The sequence below is a fragment of the Peromyscus maniculatus genome, chromosome 10 (assembly GCF_049852395.1).
Source record: "Peromyscus maniculatus bairdii isolate BWxNUB_F1_BW_parent chromosome 10, HU_Pman_BW_mat_3.1, whole genome shotgun sequence".
NCBI classification, from domain to species: Eukaryota; Metazoa; Chordata; class Mammalia; order Rodentia; family Cricetidae; genus Peromyscus; species Peromyscus maniculatus.
Genome location: NC_134861.1, coordinates 55198572 through 55225010, shown reverse-complemented (window position 1 = coordinate 55225010; position 26439 = coordinate 55198572). Strand labels below are relative to the sequence as shown.

General features: G+C 34.8%; 1 long non-coding RNA gene across 2 annotated transcripts; it reads left to right on the top strand.

Moving 5' to 3' along the window:
- Positions 1-295: 295 nt before the first annotated feature.
- On the top strand, positions 296-6375 carry LOC143267523 (uncharacterized). 2 transcript variants are annotated; one of them, XR_013042661.1, is made up of 4 exons: positions 296-689; positions 2729-2868; positions 4536-4763; positions 6167-6375. It is a non-coding gene; the product is annotated as an uncharacterized LOC143267523 (long non-coding RNA). The 2 variants fall into 2 exon arrangements; XR_013042660.1 differs by lacking the exon at positions 6167-6375 and having other exon boundaries at positions 299-689; positions 4536-5102.
- Positions 6376-26439: the final 20064 nt, after the last annotated feature.

Sequence of the window (26439 nt, the reverse complement as noted above, 5' to 3'; positions counted from 1 at the left end):
TTACCTAGTGGCTAGCTCTGCCCTCTGATCTCTAGGCAAGCTTTATTTCTCAGAACACAAACAAAAGATCACACAATAGTATATCACTGGGGCATGGGGCTGGAGCTTTTGTGCTAAAGTATGAAATTGGAAGGATATACTGGCATTATTAGGAATCTTAATAGTGTGTCTTCATGTATGTCAGGACTGGCAATAAGCAGTCATGTTAGAGACCTGTTAGTCATGGCATAATAGCAACCTAGGTAGCAGTGCTTTAGTTCCTTTTCTGTTGTTATTAATAAAACACCATGACTGAGGCAACTTATAAACAGAAGGATTTAGCTGTCTTTAAGGTTCTAGAATGATGAGTCCATCACCCTAACAAGGAGAACCATGGCATCAGATACACAGGATGACTGGAGTAGCAAACTGAGAATTCCTATCTTAAACTACAAGCCAAAAATAGAGTGAGTGAACTGGGAATGGTAGAGGACTTTTGAATCACTCAAGTCAATCCCTCAGTGATGTATTTACCCCAGGAAATCTTCATAAACCTAACAGCACCTTCAACTGGAGAGAAATCATTCAAACATCTGAGCCTGGAGAGGAAAATCTCATTAAAAATATCAAAAGTGTGTACCAGAAGAGAGAACTTAAATATTTGAAGCAACGTTAAAAAAAATGGGCATTGGAGTCAGAAGGATATGTGGGTAATCTGAATGATTGGAGACTATAAAGAGACTTCATTTTATACCAGAATCTAGGAATATGAAAACATTCTTAAACTCTCAAAATAGAGACGGATGATGGACAAATGATAAATAGTTGATAGCTAAGTAATTGCTAGAGAGAAATATGGTAAATACCTGTTGAAATACATACAGATTAATTAAACCAATTCTCAAATTCTCAGACTTGGAGTCACCTACATCATAATGTGTCTTTCTGCCCTGTGACATTACTGCAAATGTATTTTTCCCCACCCTTACAGAATGACTATAGCTCTTTGTTCAGGTCACCCTGCAACAGTGAACAGTGAAATATACAGTTTGTTTTAGAACAGTTAGATCCGTGTTCAAAATTGGCAATAATTCAAAGCAGCAATTTAAGGTATAGTGAGGTTGAGAAATCACTAGAGAGTAGGCTTATATCTATTTATCAATGAGTCAGCTTAGTTTATAGAATGCACTATGATCATTTCCTTGAAGTCCATTAAGGGAATCAGTGTTCTCATCAGTCAGTATAACACATTAATTATTCTGTAAGTGAATTTATTGTGATAAGACCAGTAAAAAGCACTTAAACTATGATGCATAGACATAATAGCATGAAAAATATTATATATCATGTATTTCTCTACTGTAGTCCTTTGAAGATAATGAAGGCTTATTTAAAACTTATCCAAGTGGGAGTCTTAATGGTACAGTTCTTCCTCATGAAAGATATTTACTGAACAAAATAAATATTATCTTGTATATATGATAAGAACCTATTAATTGTATGAATGTACTACTTCCCAGAATAAATACACCTGATGAAAAACATTATATTTACCAGGATCCATATTTAATAAGTCATATGTTGAATTTCTTGTTTCTGGAGAACACAGGCCACCTAATTAACTAAGCAGGGCTCACAGGGCTTGAAAAAGACTGAATTGGCAATCACAGATTCTGTATGGGTCTGTGCTAGGTCCACTGCATATATGTGGTTATTTATTTTGGTTTTTTTTTTTAGGACTCCTAATGGTTGGAGTGGGGGTGTCTCTGACTCTTTTGCTTACTCTTGGGACCTTTTTCCTCCTACTTTGTTGCTTCAACCAGCTTTGATATGAGTTTTTTTTTCCTTTCTTTTTATTTTTAGAAAAAAAAAACACCTTAATTTATTTAGTAGTACTTCTGTCATGCATTCTTTTTTCATTTAATCAAATCCTCTCATCCTTAAGCAAAACAGAATAGTAACATATTACTTCAAAAGGTGTTTTCTCCATGGGTGGTGATATGTAAGCTTTAAATGCTACAACATGAAACTGAAAATCCAATTTTTGTGTGTGTGTGTATGTGTTTGTGTGTGTGTGTGAGTGTGCCTATTCTTATTGCATCTTGTTATTCTGTTTGATTGGTATCACTTGGAAGTCTGATCTTTTCTGAAGGGAAATTGAGACACAATGGATCTGGAAGATAGGGGAGGTTGGTAGCAGGGTGGAGACTAGGAAGAGTGGAGGGAAAAGAAGCTGCAGTTGGGATATATTGTGTGAGAGAAGAATAGATAAAAGTAAATAATGATACACTCATTCTGGTTATCTTTCCTTTTTTATTTTGTAATCACCTTAAGAGCTGTGAAATATATGAACAGTTCTTGTCTTTATAAAGAATTTTCCCCGTGTCTCTGACTAGTGAAATTGTCCTTTGGAATCCATCACAATTTCAAGCCGTTTATTGGTCTCTATGACCTTTCTTCATAGAATTAAATACCTGTCATGATGTGTACATTATATTTTTCTTCTGACACATCCTATTGGAAGAGAATTTCCATGTAGACAAGCAACTGGGATGTATTGTATGAGAGAAGAATAAATAAAAATAGAAAAGAAAAAAATCCTACTTCTACAATAATATATTCCAAAAGTTATAGGGATACTAGACATTTCATGTAGAATCATATTTTATGATAAAACAGCAGTAATATTTTAATGACTTTCTTTAGGAAATGCCTCATGAATTTTGCATGCTAAAATTTTGTTTTTTAGTGTGAAATAAGACTATAAAGATTCAGAAAGAAGTTACAAGAGTAAAATTCAAAGTTCAACTAGAAAAAGTCAGCAAAAATTTTTGACGATTTCTCCTTGATTAAGAAAAACAATGTATGTGTAAAATTTTCCATAGATAGGTATGGACAAATTTTATTAATTATTTTTCATGCTGCTGTAACAAAATTTTCTAATTACATCAGTTATTTTTTGCACTTCAATGTGACTGTCACTTATCTTAACAAGAGTATACATGAATGATTGCATTTGTTTTCCTGCTTTGTCTATGAGACATGAAATATTAATTTTTGTTTTCCATCACAGGCAATTTATTTTGTTCTGTTCATTCACAGTTAATACAGAAAATACTTGGAAACATTTCCATATAATATTTGACACAGAAATCATCAAATAGAAGTATACAATGTTGACAGGAGGCAGTACATTTATAATTTATAACCCCAAATGTATTTATAAATTAGAAATGGAAAGATCTACAAATGAAATTATGAAGGTTCACCAAAGTCATTTAATCTGTCAGTTTCTCATTCATTTTTATGTCTTAATAATATTCTATTGTATGAATAAGCCACATTTTATTTCTCTCCAGTATTTGATAGCTATTTGAGTTGTTTTAACTTTTTTACTATTAGCAACACACTGCTGTAAACCTTCATGTACATGTTTCATAGGTGCACATTTTCAGTAGTTTGAGGTTATATTCCTAAGGGTAGAACTGTTGAGTAACAGAGTAACAATGTTTTGCATTTTGACCAACCACCAGACTGTTTTGCCAAAGTGGTACACCATTTTACAATCTCACCAAATCCTTGTTTTTAAGGCTCTGATTTTTGTATAAAAGCATTCAATCATTCTGTCAGACCAAACCAGGAAAAGTAAGCTATAGTTCAGAGCTGTTCTATTCCATTTACTATGCAAAGCCAATCTTGGCGTTTGCAACTCTCAGCCCTTTTGAGTATTCTTGCAGTGTTCACCTTTTCCTCCACCACTTTTTTTTTCTTCTTTTTTTCTGGTTTATTTCTATCTATTACACATGTATAAAAAATCCCCCATCAACACTGCTGATAGCAGCAGAACCTTGAGAGATATACCTTTGGTTTGCCTCAGAAAAGGAACACATATTGTACTGTAAAGTTTATAAAATTGGCGCAAAACATTGTAATAATGTTACAATACCAGTTTTAAGAGTTCAGTGACTAATGGGGAGCCGATGGGATACAAGCAGAACTGTGAAAGCGATCTCACTTAGCCAGCTGTACACGTAGACTGTAAATCTACATTCAGATCATTTCTGAATATTAATTTAATATTCTGAAATATTAATTTAAGCATGTAAAAAATTTCATGATTGGTATTAACTGACCATATTCTTTATAACATCTCCTTGAGTAAGGGGAGTAGTTAGAAAAAAAGTAGTACAACTAGTAACAGGATTCATTATATGTGCATATCAACTACTTACGAAATGCCTACAGTTGCTCTTATTGTTTCCCAGGGTACCTATAACGATAACTTTAGTTTTCAAAAATATGCCTCAGTAAAGTGAATGGCAACATGAAAGAAATATCTTTTAAAAAGTGCATTAAATGAACTGAAATCATACCTTCAGTATATAAACCTAGTGATAAACTCAATTTGCTAATGATGGATTATAGACATATTCCTGTTGGCAATAAAATCATGTCAGAGAAAATATATACATCATTTTTACAGCTAAATTAAAAGCATTCAAAAGAAATTAAGAATATTGAAATGTATCTTAGAATTATTTTGTATACTCTTCTAGAATGATTCTCCACCCAGTAGGAGAGTGGTGGTAAGAGCCAGAGTTTGTCAAGGAGTGCTGAAGACTGCTGTAAACAAGAACTCACAGTAATGGTGGTTGTCTGCAGATCAAGGAAATCAACACTTTACCATGGACTTTTGAGGAGAGGCTCATGGAACCCAGTCCTTATCCAAGGAGGTATCAGTAGCTGATGGCTACTTGGAAAGGAAGATATGGTTTTCTTTATGGGTATGGCCGCTGATAAGTCAACCATGAAACAGTAGATGGTCCTACATCATTGTACCTAATAGCAGCACTAATTTTACTCAATGGGATAAATTAAAAGAGGATACAAATTTGGGAGTGGGGGGCATGATAAAGCCTATTTGGATGTTTGGAGGGAGTGAATAGGGAATACTTATTATACAACTCCATTGTATATATACTTGCAATTCTAAGTTAATGAATAATACGTGTGTACATGTTCAAAAATAATATAATGGTAAATGATTGTTTTAAAAATATGGAAATGGCCAGATATGGTAACAGAGCTTATTTCAAAATATTCAAATAAGTCAAATAAAGGCTCCCCGTATGATGTATTTGTTTATTGTTTCTGGTTCTTTCTAGCATGCCTTGAGCAAAAGGGTTACAAGTATCTTGATGCCTTCAGGCCTAGGATTTGAATTGTCTCTCTAGTATTTCAGCTTGTTCTGGGTTCCTGATTTTTTGACATGTAGTTCATCAAAGAAATCTGATTCTGACCATTATAAGCCATTTATCTTGTGTAGTTTAACAGCGTGTAGGGGGAAAATTTGACAGGCAGAAAGAAGCCTGTCTAAAAGCAGCACAGTGATATCCATTTCCTTCAAAGGAACACACTTATCCCTCATACATGACTCACCATATTGTAAAAATATAACATTAAGAATGAAAGGCCAAAGCAATGATTGAGCCAGGAGACAATATCATACTGAGGTTGATTTTGTTTTATTATTTTCGTATTCTCTCCAGGGCACACAGGAAATTTCCAATGTTTACCTCTCAGTCTCACAGATATAATATTTTGTAGCCTTCAGCAAAGCTACCTGCTCTATTTATGCTGCCGAGATGATGGGCTGTAAAAGTAATCATAAATACTTCAACTTCTCTGTCACATTTTTCCTGATGGAGTGTAATTTCCCTTAAAATCTTACTCAATTTGCAATAAATAAATACTTTATACTTTATTTTATTGAGAAACAAGTTAAATAGCAAATATTTCTCCAGATGCTAATTCTTGATCTTCAACATTAATAGCACAATATGAAATTAATAGATATGTATAATGTACTATTGTGAATTTTGTTTGATTGTAATGTTTCAGAATTATTTTCATTATTTACAGCTGTCCCTGGAGATATTAAATCATATGTATGTAATTTCTATATTTTGTCAGATATTATTAAAATTCAAGGAAAAGAAATTTGCTTTAAATCATAAGCATAAAACTACATATCCAGCTTATATGTATTTAAAAAATCAGTAATTTTGGAAAGCTGACTTATTGACATAGTCAGTGTTTATTGAGTGTACAGTGTATATGACAAACTCTTATATATACAAGGCAAAACAATCAAACTCTTGTCTACATGGAGCGTCTCTTCCAATAGGTGTCAGAAGATCCAATATAATGTACACAAGCTGACAGGTGATTAATTCTATGAAGAAAGGTGTTGGAGACTAATAAAAGTCTTACAACTGTGATTAAGTTTCAAAGGACAATTTCACTACCCAGAGACATTGGAAAAAATCTTTACAACGACAAGAACTGCTCACGTTTCACAGCTATGAAGGTGAATAAAATACAAGTGGAAAGATACCAGAAGGATTGTGTCATCACTTCTTTTTATTTATTCTTCTCCTACACAATGCATCTCAACCACAGCCTTCCCTCCCTGCACTCCTCTAAGTCTCCTCCCACTACTTCTCCTCTCCCTCACATCCAGTGCTTCCCCATTTCCCTCCAGAAATGAGCAGGACTCCCTCCTGAACTCTGCTGAAGAACGTGGCAGTAGGGCAGCGGGTGGTGCTGCAGGCCTTTAATCCCAGCACCATGGAGGCAGAGCCAGGAGGATCTCAGTGAGTTCTAGAGAGAAAACCTGTCTAAAAAAAAAAAAAAAAAAAAAAAAAAAAAAAAAAAAAAAAAAAAAAAAAGGTCAAAATAAGATTATACACAAACCCTCATAGCAAGAATGGATGAGGCAACCCAGTAGGTGGAGAAAGGTCCCAAGAGCATACAAAAGAGTCAGAGATATATCCACTCCACTGTTAGGAGTCCCACAACATCCTCAAGCTAAACAATCTTCTTAAAAAAATAATAAACGCTTCTAATTGAAATGCAATGACATTAATTTCTCCCTATGTTGCCTCCCTCCAGCCCTTCTTAGTTACCCTACCTCTAGCTCCACCCGGTCCTGCAGTCCTGCTCCATTCTCTAGCTCAGAGCTTCTTTTGTTTTGATTGCTATTGCTACACGTACAAAACAACTTTTTGAGTCCTTTTTTTTTTTTTTTTTTTTTGTAGTGTGTGTTCCTGTTTTCAAGGATGACTCTTCTGCATTGGAACAAAATTGGAATAGATTTTAGCTGTGTTTGCTACTGTAATATACTACAGAGACCACAACTGTTCTGGTAAAATAATGGAGAAAGGAGGAATCTGAGAAACGGATTTGTAGGACATAAGAGCAATCAAGACTTAAGGCATGGTTGCTTTCTGTCAGTGTATGGGATTGATGTGAAAACTGAGTATTTCCAGTGTAGAATCAGTAGAATCTGTTAAAGGACAGAACATAGGGAGACTGCAGGGCAAGGAAAATATCAAAAGGGGTTCAAATATTTCCTTTTTCTTAATAAAAATTGTAGTATTTCTTGTCAGTTCTTCAGGTATGTGGGGTTTATGGCAAATTTCTGCAATATAATTTAAATAATATGAAAAATTATGAGTTGACATGTCAAGGGAAGAAATTTTTTGTAGGTGGAAGAAGTGATTGCATATTTTATGACGAATTGGAAAATCCAGGAGTAAAAACTAGTGGGGATTGAGTGGAAAACATAAAAAATAATCAGAAATATATCTCCGAGGAGGAAAGGGCACTTGAGATGCGGTGCTAAAGTGGGAGTTGGACCATCAGGCAGCACAGAAGAGGAGTGGCAAGTCCTTAATCATGTTTCCAGTTGAATTCTTCTTAAAAACAGGTTTAATAAATAGTGTCTCCTAGTAGTACACATTAAATACAATGAGTAACAGGCTCAGCCAAATGAATAATACAGGAAAAGCATACCTTCATTAACACAGAGACCATTTTCCTTTGTCCCAGTTTTTTTTTTTGCTTACTGAGCTCTACTCCCATTCACTGAAACCTTACTTGAAAATTCTCTTCTGTTTTAACTATGTAAAATCTCTACCTTCAGATTCCATGCACATTATGTAATGGCTTGTCTTGGTTAACATGTCGATCCATCTGGGCAGAGAAAACCTCACTCAAAGAATTGTCTACAGCCGAGCCGAGGTGGCACACGTCTTTAATCCTAGCACTTGGGAGGCAGAGCCAGGCGAATCTCTGTGAGTTCGAGGCCAAAATATGGAGATCCAGAACAGGTACCAAAATGACACAGAGAAACCCTGTCTCGAAAAACAAAAACAAAACAAAACAAAATGTTTGCATCAGATTGGCCTGTGGGAAAATCTGTGAGAATAATTTATTAATTGTTCATTGATGTTGATGCACCCAGCCACTATGGGCAGTACCATCCCTAGACAAATCTGTCTAAATTGTATAAGTAAGGTAATTAAATATGAGCCAGGAAGCAAGGCAGTCAATGGTGGTCCTCTACAATTCTTTTCTTCAGGTTGCTGCCTTGGATAAATAATAAACAAAATCATAAAACATAAATTGTTAGAGGATAACATCCATTATTCTTTATGTTGCTTTTGGTCATGATGTGTATCATGGCAACAGAAAGAAAGGTAGATCAGAAACTGTTAAGTGTATGTTATTGCTCTGATGGATTTGAAACATTGGTTTGGGGGAAGGATTGTAAAAGTGCTTGAATGTTAAGAGTTTGAAAAGGCTTTGAAATTTCACTATTTAATGAGATGTTGCTGTGAGATACTGGAAGATAAGAATGTTAACCAACATGAGGGTACTGGAATCTTGTGAATTTTGAGAGGTAAGGAAAAATTCTACCAGGGCCAAATGTTTAATAATTTGGATTAAGAATCTGTGAAAAATAAACCTTTTCTTTATAGGGAAAATAGATGCTAGTTGTCTGAAGAATGAGCCAAATAAGCAAACTAAAACAACCAGGGTGGGAAAGTATGGTTGTGACATTCTATCTCTCAATATTGTACTTTGTAATGCCATAAATAGTATTGTAATAAATTATAGTTTGATCATTTTCATTTCCTTTGTGGTACTCCATTGTCTGAACATACTGCATGCCACACATCTATAGCTGGATTATCTGGGGATTTGAGATATTGGGAACGATTTTTCTAGAAACATACTTGTAAAAAAATGTATTGGCAATTAACTTCATTTCTGCTATATAAACACAAGCGTAGCAGCAGGAGCTATACCTGAACGTTTCAATTTACTCTCACAACTGTCTGGTGGTCAGATTAATTTAGTGTTTGAAACAATCTCATCCCTATATTGTTACACTCTGTGTTCTAGAAGAGGAACACTGCATAATTTTTTTTCACACAATGTTAGCTTATGACAGAACAGCTACCAAATATTTTTAAATAAAAGATGTGTTTATGCATATAAGTATTAAATAAAGACTTTTGTATACACCAGTGAAAATATTCTAGTGTTGTTAATGACAAGTATTTGGTTAATGATGAAAATCCCTGTTTGTTTACTCTCAAATATTCATGTGTACTATTTTTTTTCAAGTCATTCTTTTAAAGATGGTGAGAAGTAATTGGCCAAAAGTCAGTTTTGCTTAAGACATTCAATTACCTGGGACCAGTTTTGGAAACATATTTAGTTTATCAATTATATTGAGTTGAAGTATCATTTTTCGTTAGTAAACATTTTCATTTTCTGTCTTATTCTCTTTGTATCTGTGCATGTATGTGTTCATATATGTGCACAGACCTATGTGCATAGTTTGTGCTTGTGTCTGTAGGTGTGAGGCTTGTGCCATCAGTCTTCCGGATGTGTTTTACAGGTATTTTGTTTTCAAACACAGTGTAACTCATTGAAATGAGAGCTTAGACTGAATCATCAGAAAACCCTAGACAGACTCTTTACTCTGACTCCTCAGGGCTGGGATTATAAATCTACTTTTTAAAAAATATGGTTTCTGGATATTGAATTTGTTCTCATACTCAACTATGCAGTATTTAATAGACTGGTCAACTACTTGAACTCCCTCCTTTAGTTTCTTTATGTTTCCTCTCTGTTCCTCTTTTTGTCTTTCTTTTCTTTTAAATCTGAGCAAAATTAAGGAAAATTATGATTAATAATGAAATGAATATAGGAAACACTGTTTTATGCACTAATTAGAATATCATATTGGAAGCTCCCAGCTTAGTGAACAAATTAAATGAGACAGAAGAACTATTGGATTGATAACCAAATTAATTGTTTAATTGCTTAACTACTTACTGACCCACTTGTATACAGAGTCTAAACATTTTGGCTCATATTTGTATCGTCTACATTTAATTTTCCCACTAGAGCATCATTATTTATGCACATATTCATTAATTACACAAAAATACTGTTGAAAATAAAGGTCTTTTCTCAGTAGGCATTCATTTTTTCAAGTGGTACTTTGTAAAATTGGGTGCCTTTCATAACAAACTAAAGCAACTAATGCTCACACAACTTGAATTTTTTGATCTTTCATTAACTATGGTTTTACGATATGAATTGTACCTGCCTAGAAACATCCATAAAATGTGTAATTAATTTACAATATAACATTTTAGAAATACTTAAATGGCAGAGGCTTTTGTTATATTTCCTTATCAGTGTCAACTGTTTTTTCATTAGACAGAACATATTGAATTTGTTAAAAATGGTGGTGCTTATTCAGTCCAGAAATTCAATCATGTGTGAGGAATGTTACAGGGAAATGAACAAATTACTTAATTAAAGTTGTTTTATGTAAACTACTTTTATGAATTACTTTTAATTCCTGAAAATAATAAAAATTGTGTGTATTTGCAAAAAATGCATAGTAAATTAAGTTATAATGGTCCTGTCATATTCTAGAGCACTAGAAATATTTTACAAAGGTTTAATGTGCTTCAGCTTCATGACAGGTCACTAATGGAGTTGACTTAATGTATGTCCTAGGAAGCTTTTAAAAATATTTTATATAGATCAGCCTCCAGATCACTACTTTCCCTAATGATTAATCACACATAACAAATATGTAAATTAAACTGATAGAGGTCATGCTCACTCTCACTTAACATTCTTTGCTTGTAAATATAAAATCAATATGTCACAAAATTCTGTATTTTTTATTTTATAAGGGGAAGAACAAAAAAATTCATTCTCCTTTTTATTTACCATCTCCTTCTGCTCTGACAGAGTTTATAGTTTGGCTACTTATAAATGCAGATATATGTGAACTGAACATCTAAATATTGATGGGAAGTGAGAATAATTTACTAGTAGAGATATTACTATACCAAAAATAAAGAATTATTTACCAAGGATCCATGTCTTATTTAGCAAGAGTCACTATGAAAAATTATGGCAAAAACACAATGGATAAGCTATCATTGGGAATATTAATCTGTTAATTATTAACCATTTTGATGTTTATATAAAATGAATTGACTTTTTTATTAGTGTATGCATTACTTGCTATCATTTCTTTATTATCCTTGAGAATATTATGTTACCCTTTCAGAATTAATGGTTCTATGTAAATATCATCTTCTCTAGGTAAATCTTGCAAAAAAAATTGAAAGCAAACTGGAACTTGAGCAGAAAATATAACTAATATATAACTAATTATTAATATAACTAAATATAATATTAGTTATATTAGTTATTAATATAACTAATGTAATATAACTAATATATAATAGATATACTAGTTTTAATATTTCTATGTGGGTGGAACAAAATACACGTGGGATAAAATTACACGTGAATATTTTAATAGGATATTGTGTACTTTATCCCGAGGAAGAACTTTTACTCTAATGCTACACAATAGACGTGGCATTGAACTGACATTGCAATAACATCAGTTTTCCCATAGATCAATGCATCTTTCATACTTCATCTCAGAAGCTTCTATTTGTGGTAGACAGTGATTAACATAGTGACTCACAAATGACAAAATGTAGAGAATAAGTGATTGTACAATTCTCATCCCTAAATGTAACAGCATACATATGTACTGCCTGCCCATCCTTTAGGGACAAGGATTATTGCAGAAGAGTGTATAAGCATGAGGCTGTCAATGTCTAGAAGGAATTGTGTTCTGGACATCTTCACAAAGGAATTAGCAATGGTTGGAACACCGTGAACAAGACCTGTGCAAGCCTACGCTACACCTAATCTCAGCATGCCAAGAGGAATTGGACACACAATCCTACCAAAATCTGTGGAGCTATTGACAAACTTTAGCTTCTGAAGGGGGAGCAATAGTTTTCTTAAGAGGGAATGCCCACACTCCAGTGGAACCCCACACATTCAAGAATATTTGGGTATCACAAATATGGTTTGAATATTTAAAAAAAAAACATGAAGGACACAGGTTGACTGGTTAGGGTATGTGGGGAATGAATTGAGGAAGAATTGGGAAAGGAGATAGGATATAAGATATGATCAGAAGATATATAAAACTTTCAAAAATTAAAAAAAACTTAAAAGTAAAATTTTAATTAAAAATTGTGTGATATTGCACTATACCCTTGGAAATTATTTTAGAATAGAATACTTTAATTTTTTGTCATTTTAAATAAAGTAATTCAAAGATTTTATCTGTTGAATATAGGATGGATTCTGTAATCAAAAAGTTCATATACTAGAGCTATTCTAAGTCTTATAAAGTAGAAAATAGCAAAACAGAACTCACACCATAAAATGTTAACTAATATAATCCCATTATGGTGCTTCCAATAATAAAAACCAACATGAGCTAGATGCAGTTTATTACTACAATTCTGGAAAACTAATTAATACAAAAGTCAGTGCCTCAAGTGGAGAGCATGACGATGTTACCTTTGTTTGTTTGTTTGTTTTTTAAGGAATGCAGATGACTGTGGGATGGAAAACTAGTTGAATGCTATATGAAAAGTCAAATGTGATATTCTAGTAGTTTCCGGGAAAACAATGTTAACAGTAATGTAGACAGAGGAAGCCCGACTCAAGAGCTTTCTCTGGGAAAAAAGCACATGGACAGCCACTTTCTTGAAGGTCATTCTTGCAATATTTTGACAAAAATATCTGGCTATTTTCTGCCCATTTATTGAGAAGTTCCTTGAGCCTGTATGACAAACTAATTAACTAACGTCTTTGATTGAAGAAATCATAATGCTAACTAACTTTGAGTCTGTGAAATACTACTCTTTCTCATACAAGATTTGCAGGCCCAGGAATCAAGGGGTAGAAAGATATATGGTTCACTGTCACTGTTAATGTCTCACTAGGAAAACTTTTTCTTTCTGTTGTCATGACAATATTTTCTGATTGCCTAGAAGTCTTAGTTATGAAGGAAGAGTGGTTTTGCCTGGAAGAAAACCACAAAAACAACAGAAAATGTTCTATTGTGCTAGAAGAAAAGAATCAACCCTGATGATTTTGGCCTTCTTATATCGTAAGACAACAAGCTAAAAAATGAATAATGGAGTTAGAGGAGTTGTGGTATTGTATTCCCCCAAATATTGTGCATGCAAATAAACTTATCTGGGGTCAGAGACAGAACAGCCACAATATTAAACATAAAGGATAGGCAGTGGTAGCACACACCTTTAATCCTAGCATTCCAAAGGCAGAAAACCATGTGTTCAAGGATACAGACAGGCATGGTGACTCATCACGCCTTTAATCCCAGAAAGCAAGCCTTTAATCCCAGGGAGTGGTGGTAGAAAGCAGAAAGGTACATAAGGTGTGTGGACCAGAAACTAGAAGCATTTGGCCTGGTTAAGCATTTGGCTGGCTAAGCTTTCAGGCTTCTAGCAGCAGTTCAGCTGAGAGCCATTGGGATGAGGACACAGAAGCTTCCAGTTTGAGGAAACAAGACCAGCTGAGGATACGGCGAGGTGAGCTAGCTGTGGCTTGTTCTGCTTCTCTGATCTTCCAGTTCACCCCAATACCTGGCTCAGGTTTGATTTTATTAATAAGAACTCTTTAAGATTCCTGCTACAAGGAGTAACTGGCCCAGACTACTATGGAGGAATTGATTCCTTTCTCTAAAATTCAAGTAAGGAAGGTTATGTGTAGAGTTCTCTAGATCCTTCAGGGTACTCATTGTTGTTACCATTTCTTGGAATTAAGGTTGAAGACAGCAACACAATCCAGGAAGATTGATAAAGGGGCCATAATCTTCAGAGATGAAGGTATGGGTCACCCTACATGGAAATAACCAAGACCTACAGAGTTATTTTCTTAGGGTGGATGAAATACAGAAGGTAGTTATAAACACCTGCTAAGGGCACTTGACAAATTGGAGAAATGACCATTACAACTGATATGATGGCTTCTGTCCTATTTTTCTCTTTTGGTTTTTTTGAGATAGAGTTTCTCTGTGTAGTTTTGGTGCCTGTCCTGGATCTCACTCTGTAGACCAGGCTGGCCTTGGACACACAGAGTTCTGCCTGGCTCTGCCTCCTGAGTGTTGGGATTAAATGTGTGCATCAACATCACCTGGTACGTCTGTCCTATTTTATTAAAGCCATATGTTGCATATGCATGCATATCAAACAGATATTTGTGTTTTATTTCCTCTTTCTCTTTAAAATGCAATGCAATGTGACATATCTTGAGAAAATATCATTGGTTGTAGAGTACACACCACACACACACACACACACACACACACACACACATATAGGTATATATTCATATTAATTTATAAGACACAGAAAGGTCATATTGGGCATATTCTCAGAGATTGTATATCTATATTACATGTGAGTTCAATTTTTAATATTTTAAGAAACCTTCAGGCCGGGGGGTGGTGGTGTACGCCTTTAATCCCAGCACTCGGGAGGCAGAGTTATGCGGATCTCTGTGAGTTCAAGGCCAGCCTGGACTACAGAGGGAGTTCAAGGAAAGGCGCAAAGCTACACAGAGAAACCCAGTCTTGAAAAACAAAAAACAAACAAACAACAACAAAAAAAAAACAAAAACAAAAAATCAAAAAACATCCTTCAGAGTCGTATTGATACTTCCAGGTGTATTTACATTCCTAACAACAATAGATGAGGACTCACAAATCTCCACTTGTGAACTTTGGTGTTGTTGCTCTTTTTCCTTATTACAGCCACTCTGAATAGAATGAAATTACTTGGCACCTGAAAAATAAGAAACATGTTAATGTATTTGCCATTTATACTGACTTGGTTGAAAGATGTCTGCTTATTTATACTATCTAATATTGAGTTAACAGTTTTCCTTGCTTTGTTTAAAATAATACCAAATGGAGAATTGATATTTATATAAATAATTGAAAAATTAAACAATAGATCAAAAAACATCTCTAGTCATTCGAACTTCATACAATGACTTCAAAGAAAGAAATATACAAAAGTGTACATAATTTTGGCTATTCAACATTTTTTGACTTAGCATGCCAAAAGTCATAAAGAATAGTTGATGTTTATGCCCAGGAGAAATAGGAGATTTAGAACTTAAAGAAAAGGAGCAATATTTTCAATATTTTGAACTTAAAAACATACCATTCATTTGGCTATCTATGGTATACAGGAATCCTTCAATTATGATATAAAAATGAAACATAGTAAATAAAGAATATATGGACTTTGCATGAACTAAATTAAACATTCAGACAAACCATGACTTAAAATTTAGCCCTCTTTGATAACCAGTTTTTCTTTTCTTCTAGTGGAACCTCTAATCAATAGACAGCTGTACAACAAAGGAAAGAATTACATTGTGCATGAAATAATATTCACCTTTTTAATTTCCCTGCTAACCTTGGGTAAATTATATATAGAAGTATCTGTTTTGCCTAACATTAAAATTTCCCCATTGTTAGTATTGGTTTATAACCATTAAATGTTACTCCATCATGTTAATGAGCTTAATTAATGCAAGCAAATCCAACGAATAAGACAAACAATAGAAAGTGTACAAAGTAGAAGAAAATTGTAGGATTTGGCTTCATAAAGTCTGACCTCATTAACTATGCCAAGAAGAAGCAGAGTGAAGTGAGCCAATGGTTTCTATCACCTACTTTTGAAATTTTACAAAATTTCAAATTCTTTCAAAAAGTTAGAACTGTTTGCTCAACAACTTGCAGCCACACACAACATGTATTCACTTCAAGATTCAGTTTCCTAATCAATGAAACAAAAATTCTTTAATCCTTTCAGCAGGTAGTTTTGTTCACAGTGTCTACAAATCCTGGTTTACAGGCCATATCCTAATTCTAGACCTATGAGTTACTTAAATAAATTCAGGAAGGAATTTAATATTCTGTTCTCATTTCTACTGCTGTAAAGGTTGAATATTAAAGATTTCCTTCAGGTATTGAGAATTAATTATTGAATGTTTGTGAATTTCCTTCCAGCTTGAAAAAAATCATATTGCAAGTAATAATTCTTCTATGTATAATAGATGTTTTTATATCTATTTATATCTATCTACCAAAGTGAAACCCATAGAAATATAGTTTACCATTAACTAAAGTGTAAAATTCTATGTCAGAAAAGGAGGCAAGGAGAAATTTATACAGTGTGTAATACTGATTATTATTACAATGTGTTATATGAATGATTTTCCATATTTATCAAAGTTTGTGCCCAGCTGTGCTGAAACCATGCATTTCATAGGTTAAAATAGTCTAACACTGAAACTCAAGTCACTAATTTTTAGTCATTATAAAATAAGAGAATTCTGGGATAGGTGATGGAATCTGACGATAATGAAAAGAGAGCACTTTAAAAAAAAGAGAAAGGCTTCTCTAACTCCAGTTTTTAATAGACTTCCTGTTCTATTTACCAGTAAACTATCAACAACCTTTAGCTGTAAAAGAAGGGAGCTTAAATTCAGAATTCCTTAGATCAGAATGGCCTATGTCATTTCCATGGGGATTATGCAAATTCTCTTAATGTAAGAGTGCCCAGCCTATTGGATGTACCATTCCCTAAAGGGTGATCTTAGGTTCTATGAGACAGTTACCTTAGCATAAGCCTGTGAGCAAACAAGGAAGCAGTATACATTCATGGCTTCTGTTTAGAGTTCCTGCTTAAGTTCATGTCTCACCTTCTCCAAGTTATGAACTATAACAAAACTGAAATAAGTTTTTTTTCACTTCAGTTATTTTTTGTCATGTTATTTGTTGAAGCCATAGAAATGAAATTTTAAAAAACTGATAAACAACAGAGGTAAAGTAATAGCTGCAAATTATCTCCTCCTGGGCTTAACAGTGAATGCAAATGACTGGAAATATTTTTTTTCTGTTTCTTCTGTGATATTTGCATATTTATTTCAGTATTTTGACAAAGAAAATAAGGACAATGAAATTAATTTTCAACAAAACTCTTTTGTGCTTTCATATATTATGTTGATCAAATCTTAACTGAATAATTCCTATTTTATTAAAAACAAAAACCTACACAATACTGGTAACTACAGAATGTTGAGTAGGAGAAAAATTCTTCCCTAGAGAAGCACACCAATCGGTTATTAAATATCAAATGGTCAGCCATAAACACATAAAATCAATCTGAAAGAGAATAAGAGGGCCATGTAAGACAGTTTGGGGGGAGGCAAAGGAAGGGAGAAACTGTAATTATATTACAATCTCAAAATTCACTAAATTAAGTTTTAAAATGATGGAAATAATAATTGGCAGGGGGTTTTGTATAGCAAAACCTTGATCAAAACTTAAAAGTTAAGGAGGTACTTTTTTTGCCTCTCTTTTTTGAAAAATAAATATATTTATTTTTATTTATTTATTTTTACTGTATTTTTTCCTTTTATTTTATTTTACAATACCATTCAGTTCTACATATCAGCCATGGATTCCCGTGTTCTCCTTCCTCCCGTCCCCCTCCCCTTCCCCCCAGCCCACCCCCCATTCCCATCTCCTCCAGGGCAAAGCCTCCCCCGAGGACTGAGATCAACCTGGTAGACTCAGTCCAGGCAGGTCCAGTCCCCTCCTCCCAGACTGAGGCAAGCATCTCTGTCCCTGCATAAACCCCAGGTTTCAAACAGCCAACTCATGCAATGAGCACAGGACCCGGTACCACTGCCTAGATGCCTCCCAAACAGATCAAGCCAATCAACTGTCTCACCTATTCAGAGGGCCTGATCCAGTTGGGGGCCCCTCAGCCTTTGGTTCATAGTTCATGTGTTTCCATTCATTTGGCTATTTGTCCCTGTGCTTTATCCAACCTTGGTTTCAACAATTCTCGCTCATGTAAACCCTCCTCTTTCTCTCTAATTATACTCCCGGAGCTCCACCCGGGGTCTAGCCGTGGATCTCTGCATCCAGATCCCTCAGTCATTGGATGGGGGTTTCTGGCACAACTATTAGGGTGTTTGGCCATCCCATCACCAGAGTAGGTCAGTTCCGGCTGTCTCTCGGCCATTACCAGCAGTCTTTTGTCGGGGTATCTTTGTGGATTTCTGTGGGCCTCTCTAGCACTTTGTTTCTTCCTTTTCTCGTGTGGTCTTCATTTACCATTGTCTCCTATTCCTTGTTCTCCCTCTCTGTTCTTGATCCAGCTCAGAGGTTAAGAGCAGTGGCTGCTCTTCCAAAGGTCCTGAGTTCAGTTCCCAGCAACCACATGGTGGCTCACAACTATAATGAGAGCTGGTGCCCTCTTCTGACCTGCAGACATACATGCATGCAGGCAGAACACTGTGTACATAATAGATGAATCTTAAATATAAATAAATAAATAAATTAAGGAGGTACTTTTTAACTTTATCTTTAATGTTATTCTTATAACCAAATATCTTAAAACCTTTTGTATTTGGATGGATATATATTTAAAGACTGTGTTTCATAATCCTTTTGTTATAGTGTACAATCCACTAATAAAGTGATTAGAGAGCATTAAGACTATTTTAGTAAAGAAATTACATGGAGAGATGATCCTCTGCATTTTGTATTATGCTTGTAACTTGCTTGCTCTCAGGAGAAAGGGTAACATACTTCGTTAAAAACAGAACTAACTGAAATGTTCTTTGGTCTGTCTTTAATTATGTGTGATTACTTTAATATCTTAAGTTAAATATACTCATGTTATATCCTTTAGGTCATTTATATGTTTTTGAAAAGCATGTGTTAGAAATTTGACACCACCTCTCAAACATATTTTAAGTGTTGGAATGTGGAAAACAACTGAAATTGTTTAGAACATGAGATGCTATAATTTTAAATTTAATATGAATTTAAGTTTAATATGAATTTAAAAATATGCTTGCGGTTATTCATTTCAGCCAGTGCTTGTTTCCAACATCCCTCCACTATATAACAATGAGTCAATGAGGCCTCAAAACTCAGTCTTCAATCATGGACAGACTAGCTTACAGAAATATGAGTCAAATATACTTTTACTATCTTCTAATTATTTAGTTTGTGGAATTATGTCTTAGCAACATAAAGCAGATACAGACAGGAAATAATAAAAAGATATTTACTTTAATAAAAATTCAATTTCAATAGCAATAATGATAATTTATGTATTAATAGATTATAAATAGTAAAAGGTATCTGAATTAATGAAGAAAATCATAGATCAACTTGACATGTGCAGCTTGTTAAGCCAGATTTGTTTGGTTAGTTGGTAGAAGTGTCAACATTTCTTCTACAATCTTTTGTTTCATGAAATGGGGTTTTATCACTATGAACTTTTGGAGTAATAAATTTAAGAATAATCAATAAGAAAAAGCCCGTAGCACTGATGTCGTTACTCTTTCAGAAATGATTGATAGAATGGCCGGGTTTTAAAACTAACCTGTCCAGTTTTGGTGCATGACAAATAGCATCAACAAGAACATATTTGGAATAAAAAAAAGTGAATTCCCTCCCAAATGCTTAAAGTCTGATATAAACACAACACTGAAAACCAGATCAGCATTTTATATCCCTTAATGATGAAAATGTATTGAAGCAAAATTGATGTACAAAGAGAATGGCATTTTTTAGTCATATTCAATTTAAAAGGCTTTTGATCAAAAAGCTAGCTTAGAGCAACAAATCATTCACTACTCAATAACTTTAACAAATCCTTTGCTTTGTGCTTGGCAACTGTAGCACAAAAGTGCTTATGCTGCCAATAAGACTAAAGAAGAATAATTAAACTATGAAATTACTGCTTCGAGAAAACCATGACCGTTCAAATTTGCCCGAATGACCATAAGCTCCATCAATTCATAATGAAGCCATGGACATTTACTGGTTAAAGACTGAAAAGCTGTTAACAAATACCTCCATTTTTATAACCAGTTATTTATTTGAATACTAATTTGCTTAATTCATCTTTCTTTTATCAAAATTAAAAAAAATTAATATGATTATTCATATGTTTAAGTATGGGACAAAGTTTCAAAAATTATGCTAAAATCACATTAAAATAGTGTACATGTTCTTGTTAAACCCCAGTAAACAGTCTATAACGTTGTTAGGTATCTTTGTTTTTCTTTATTGCTTATTTTGTAAAAGGGAGCTCTTTGGGACGTAAAGATCTGCATCCATTTCAAGACTCTTTTGGTTGAAACTTCCAGGATTACAGCCTGTATACTATACTTGTCATTGTTTCAATTTTTTTATATTATTTGTATATTTAATGTTTTTTTGAATGTTAAATGGTCTTATAATAAAAAAAAAACCCAAAGCCAGATATCAGGGTGAAAGCTGAAAGATCAGAGAAACAGAGCAAGCCACAGCCACCATGTATTACCTCACCAATTCCATGAATCCTCAGGCTGAAAGCCTAAAAGGGTCTCAGCTAAACTGTATTTGTTCCTGTTTCCTCATGCCTTACATACCTTTCTCCACCATGCTTTCACTTCCTGGGATTAAAGGTGTGTGACCACTGCCTGGTTCTGTTTCCAGTGTGGCCTTGAACTCATAGAGATCCAGACAGATCTCTGCCTCCCAAGCGATAGGATTAAGGGTGTGTGCCACCATTGTCTGGCCTCTATGTCTAATCTAGTGGCTGGCTCTGTTCTCTGATCTCCAGGCAGGCTTTATTAGGGTACACAATATATCACCACAAGTCAATGTACTGGAGTATTTTCTCTAAGTCAGTTAGTGCTCTTCTCAGTCTTTAGAAGTATTTTCCAAAGACCACAGTGTCTTAGTAAGAATTATGATTAATTTGAGTTTTGCTTTTATATCACATATGAAAAAGAATCAAACATTCTATCCTCTTAACTACTTCTTATTTATTTTCTTGAGTTTTGTAAGGTTTAGATGCTATTGAGCCCTGCAGACAAAACTTATTCTTTTATTTCTGATGTAAAATACATATTTGTTATATTTTTTTAGAAAAGATTACCCAAATTTTGAGTATTTTTTATTGAAATGAATGTCTTCATTTTTTAACTGATTTTTACCTAACAAATATTACTTTTTTTTTGTTTGTTATTGTTTGAGACAGGACCTCTATATTTAGTCATGGCCATCCTGGAACTCACTCTGTGTACCACTGTAGCCTTGAACAAATAGGGATGCTCCTGCTTCCAAGTCTACCTCCAGTGCTGAGACTGAAGGCATGTACAATACATCTGGCACAAAAATTCATTTTTAAAGTTCAAAAAATCAGAAATAGATATGTGTGTGTCTTTATGTTTGATGGATTATTTCAATAATCTGGGGATGAATACCACACATTCTCCATCACTATAGATTTATAATCCATTTAAAAATCTCTCAGACACTTTAAGTGTCTATGTTATTAATGACTTTAAATTTTACACTCCTATCTGGATTTTTTTTAAGTCATGGAAATTTTGTGACAATTCACTTGAATTTATATATTGATACAGGAAAAAATGACTTTTTAACAATAGCTGGTCTCTTGACACTTACAAAAGCTCTTTTCCTATTTTTTTTTTAGATCTTTAGTTTTACTCTATGATTTTCCTAATTTTCAATCTGTTAGTTATATTACACATAGCTATCCTTTATTAGAATTTCCTTCTACAATTTCACTACAAATGTCAATTCTGTCTTGATAGAAGTTCAAAGAGTTGTACATGTGTGAGGTTTTGTTAATTTTGCTGTGTGACATTTTTATGTGTTGGAAATTTTATATATGTTTATAACATTATTTTAAAACACACATAGTTATTTTTATTTTAATTTAAATATAATTATATCATATCCATCTTTGTCTTTCCTCCTCCTAATCTTCATTTCCCCTCACTCCAACTTCTACCATGCTCCATTCACTTCCACTAAAACTCTTGGCTTCTTTTTCTTTATTATATATAATCACTTCTCCTGGTCCTGGGGTTATTACAATCTTTCTGCCATCCCTCACTTTCATGATATTTCTTAAACTTTAGGTACAGAAGTTATGTTTCAGATATCTCTATTGACACTGGACACTTATAATTAGTTGTTCTTTGTATTACGATCATTTGAGGTTTTCTGTAATAGTCTCCATCTGAGGAAAAAAGAAATTTCTCTGACAAAGGTTGAGAACCACATTTATTTGTGTGCATAAGAACTTAGTTAGACTTTATGCCAGTCTAGCAAACAGTGGTAGTAGATTTTCCTATAGAATTCATGATCTTACTAGCCAAGTATTTGGATAGTAAGTTCAAGTATTGGGCATGATTTCCCACCTGTTGATTGAGCCATGAGTCAATTAGACAGGTACTGTTTACTGCCAAGATATGAGTGTCCTCATTGTACCTTTAAAAATATTTTGTCATGCTGGCAACTGTTGTGGTTCACGGGTGTAGTGGTTTTATTGAAAATTGAAGTGTGGGCTAGTATATTTCAATACTTGATCTCCATTAGGTGGAACAGTTTGGGAAGAGTTGAGAGGTTTGGTCTTTTGAGGAGTTGTGTCAATGAGAGACTGCTCTGAGGCTTCAAAAGACCTCTGCCATTTTCCAGTCCCTATCTGTGTGTGTCTCTTGGTTCTACATCAAAATGTAATCTATTTCCATCATGCTGCCTTTGCTCTGCCACCATGAATTCTAACCCACTAAACCTATAAGATGAAATTAAATTCTTTTTTATTTTCAATTGAGTTACCTTGGTCAGGAAATTTTATTATAGCAATAGACTAATAAGACAGTAGTTAGTTATTGCTGCAACAGTCCTGACTATACTTGTTTTTGGAGGAATGTGGAAGAATTGGCACTCTGAAATAGCAAAGTGGTTGAGTGTTGTAAATAGGCTTATTTATCTATCTTAGTAGGGGTTTGGAAGACAGTAGTGCTGTCAGCAATGTGGACTATGGAGGCCCAGCTTTACAGGTTTCAGAGGGGAATTGTACTAGGAATTAAGTTAAAGACCGTTTTTTTGTAATACTTTGGCAAAAAAAAAATGTTGCTATTTTCGGCCCTGGTCCTAACAATCTACCTGAAGCCATATTTTAAATTACTCAGTTAATTTCCTTGGTAGAAGAAATTGAAAGGTGACCTGATTCTGACTCTGTCACATGGTTATTAGTGTAGGACTCTTATGTAGGTCTACAATGAGAAGGAAGAAGAAATTCAAAAGAATACAAGTGTAGAGCCTGAAGTTGAAAGGAACATGGGGAAATTCAGTGTTGGAGATAAGGACTGTACTGACAAAGATAAAGATATTAAAGAAAGATATGTTCCAAAGTGCAATAAAGGGATGGGTAATCACAGAGAAAGATCTCTCTGAGATAACCTTCCAACTTGTCAAGTGAAAGTCATAAAAAGCAACCATCAATGAAAGTGCTATAAATGTATGGGGTCAGGTTCCACTGTAAATGGATAGTCAAATTTCTCAGTGTTATCCACATGATTCTATATTAGGGCATGAAAAATACAGGGTGTGATAATTTCATTAAGAATGGCCTCTATAGGCATGTATATCTGAATGCTGAGTCACCAGGGAGTGCTATGACTTGAAAGAATTAAAAGGATTAGGAGGTGTGGGCTTCTCAAAGGAACTGTATAAGTGATGGTGGGTGGGCTTTGAATTCCAAAAGTCCAGGCCAGCTCCTCTCTCTCTCTCTCTCTCTCTCTCTCTCTCTCTCTCTCTCTCTCTCTCTCTCTCTCTCTCTCTCTCTCTCTCTCTCTCTCTCTCTCTCTCTCTCTCTCTCTCTCTCTCTCTCTCTCTCTCTCTCTCTCTTTCTCTCTCTCTCTCTCTCTCTCTCTCTCTCTCTGCTTTTGGATCAGCATGTTGCTCTAGCACCATGCCTGCCTGCATGCTGCTCTGCTCCCACCAGGATGATAATGGACTAAAACTCTGAAACTGTAAGCCAGTCCACAGTTATAGGATTTCTCTTCACAGCAATAGAACAGTGACTAAGATAGAGGTATAAAGGGGCTGTGGAATCGTCGTCCACAGTTAATCCAGAGCAGTTGAGGCCAGATATGTAACAAGGAAGTACCTGCATGAAGGACCGAAGAAGACATTCCACAAATTGTGAACCCGAAACTTCAATTGTGTAGAAGACTCAAAAATGTTAGAAATGCCAGAGCCATGAGTCATGTTCCAAGGAGAGCTTAACTGCATACAGGGAGAAGAACCAGGTGAAGAGAAAGAAGTGTGCTATAGTCACCAAGCCAAAAAGGTGAAGGCCATCTAAGCCCTTTGACTTCAGTCATGGAAGTACAGGATTTGGATTTTTCCTTCTGGATTTCAATCTTACTTTGGTCAAGTACTTTCCCACTATGACCCCCTTCCTCCATTTTAGAATGGTAATTTGTATCTGTGCCATTGTTTGTCGGAAGTCTACAATGTACCTTTTGCTTTTATAGGGGGTTACATTTAAGAGTGCTTGTGCTGAGCCTCAGAAGGGACTTTGGAGTTGTAATGTGTGTTGAGACTGAAAAAGTGTACAAATTTCATTATAATGTGACCACAAGCCCAAAGCAGCTCAAAGAGTAGAATGTGATCAAATGAATAACAATGGATCACATAGGCTCATATACTTGAACACTAGGTACCCAGTTGGTAGAACTATTTGGGAAGAATCAGGAAGTGCAGCCTTGTTGGAGAAGCTGTTTCACTCTGGTTGGAATTCCATTTTTCAAGTCTCCTTCTATTTCTAGTCTATCCCTCTCTCTTTCCTTCCCTGCTTCATAGTTATGGATCAAGGTGTTAGTTCTCAGCTTTTCCTCTGTTTATCATAGATTCAGACTCTCTGAAACCATAATTGTTAAATGGCTGTGGTAATGGAGTCTTATCACAGCAGTAGAAATGTAACTAAGACAACAGTCCTTAGAACTGATAAGGGCTATTTATATCTTTTCCCCATTGGCAAACTTGACTAGCAACTTCCGATACTATGAAAGCTATCCATCAAGAAAGAGGGCTTTCAGTTCAGACTCAGCTCAACTCTTCTTAGTCCAGTATCTGAAGTATATAGTGTCTTTAGCAATATGGACTTGCCTTTAATTTCTGGAAGGCAACCAAAGGCTATAGTAGTAATAACCCATATTGTTTTGGGAGTCTCTTGGAATCCCTGAATGACAAGTCAAAAGGAGATTTTTCAAGCCTGGTATGGGATTTTTTTTTTTTTTGGTTAGTCAATGGTCCTTCCAGAGAACAGTGTTAACCCGTGTAACATAACCCCATTTAAAATATTTTAGGTGATCATAAAATAATATGAATTATTAAGACTTTTTCAAATACTCATGATGTTGTTTCCTCCACCTCTGTTTCTCTCTGTGTGTATATGTGTGTGTGTCTATGTGTTTCTCTCTGTGTGACTTCTCCTTTCCTTCACAATTAAAGCCTTTTCCCATTTTCCATTTGCCTCTTCACTCACTTGCTTCCTCTTTCCTCTCTTCTACTCACCCCTATATTACATTCTCGTTTTCTGGCTTCTATGGTTACTTCAAGTTGTACACTCATATGTAAAAATTTGGAACTGCAAATGAGAGAGAGAGAACCTGTGCACTTGTCTCTCTTGGTCTGGGTTACTTCACTCAATATAGTATGTTACAGTTTTTACCTGCAAACTTCATAATTTCTTAGTTTACAGGTGAATAGTATTCTTTTTTATAGTATCTTGAAAACTCCTTTTTTAATTTAATTTAATTTTATTTTATTTTATTTTACAATATAATTTAATTCTACATATCAGCCGCGGATTCCCTTGTTCTTCCCCCTCCTGCCCCCTTCCCTTCCCCCCAGCACCCCTCCCCCATTCCCATCTCCTCCAGTGCAAAGACTCCCCCGAGGATTGAGATCAACCTGGTAGACTCAGTCCAGGCAGGTCCAGTCCCCTCCTCCCAGGCTGGGCCAAGCGTCCCTGCATAAGCCCCAGCTTTCAAACAGCCAACTCATGCACTGAGCACAGGACCCGGTCCCACTGCCTGGATGCCTCCCAAACAGATCAAACCAATCAACTGTCCAGGTGAGTAGTATTCTAATGTGTAGGTTTATGACATTTTTTTTTCTATCCACTCACCTTTTGAAGAACATCTAGGATGATTATCGTTCTTAGCTGTTTTGAATAGGGTAGCTATGAACATTGATTAACACTTATCTGCCAAAGTGGGTATCGTGTCCTTTGGGCATATTCCAAGGAACAGTAT